This window comes from Colobus angolensis, unplaced genomic scaffold (genome assembly GCF_000951035.1).
Source record: "Colobus angolensis palliatus isolate OR3802 unplaced genomic scaffold, Cang.pa_1.0 Scaffold118, whole genome shotgun sequence".
NCBI lineage: Eukaryota > Metazoa > Chordata > Mammalia > Primates > Cercopithecidae > Colobus > Colobus angolensis.
The window spans coordinates 6,795,021-6,795,799 of record NW_012112919.1 but is presented as its reverse complement, the minus strand read 5'-3'; positions in this window follow the sequence as shown (position 1 = coordinate 6,795,799).

Here is a 779-nt window from a genome sequence, read left to right as displayed (position 1 = left end):
TATCCAGCAGGAAGTAGCTAGAGCGGTCATTGTCCAATTCCCAACAGCAGTTGGGGTGTCCTGTTTAGAGAGGGGATTGACAGGTGAACCCAGCTGGACTTCCTGGGTTGAGTAGGGACTTGGAGAACTTTTCTGTCTTACAAGAGGATTGTAAAATGCACCAATCAGCACTCTGTAGCTAGCTAGAGGTTTGTAAAATGGACCAATCAGCAGGACATGGGCAGGGACAAGTAAGGGAATAAAAGCTGGCCACCCCCAGCCAGCAGTGGCAACCCACTCGGGTCCCCTTCCACGCTGTGGAAGCTTTGTTCTTTCGCTCTTCACAATAAATCTTGCTGCTGCTCACTCTTTGGGTCCGTGCCACCTTTAAGAGCTGTAACACTAACCACAAAGGTCCGTGGCTTCATTCTTGAAATCAGTGAGACCAGGAATCCACCGGAAGGAACCAACTCTGGACACACTAGGAGAGACATCCTTTCTATGTTTCCTCTGGCCAAAGCCTGACTGTCTTTCTATGCCCATTATACATCATTATACATGCCTTTACTTCCTTCCTGTTGGCATTAGAAGATTAGAATGCAGGATCTGTGACTAGTGGATGGGTTATAATTTTTTTTTTTGAAACGGAGTCTTGCTCTGTCACCCAGGCTGGAGTGCAGTGGCTAGATCTCAGCTCACAGCAAGCTCCTCCTCCTGGGTTTATGCCATTCTCCTGCCTCAGCCTCCCGAGTAGCTGGGACTACAGGCGCCCGCCACCTCACCCGGCTCATTGTTTTTTT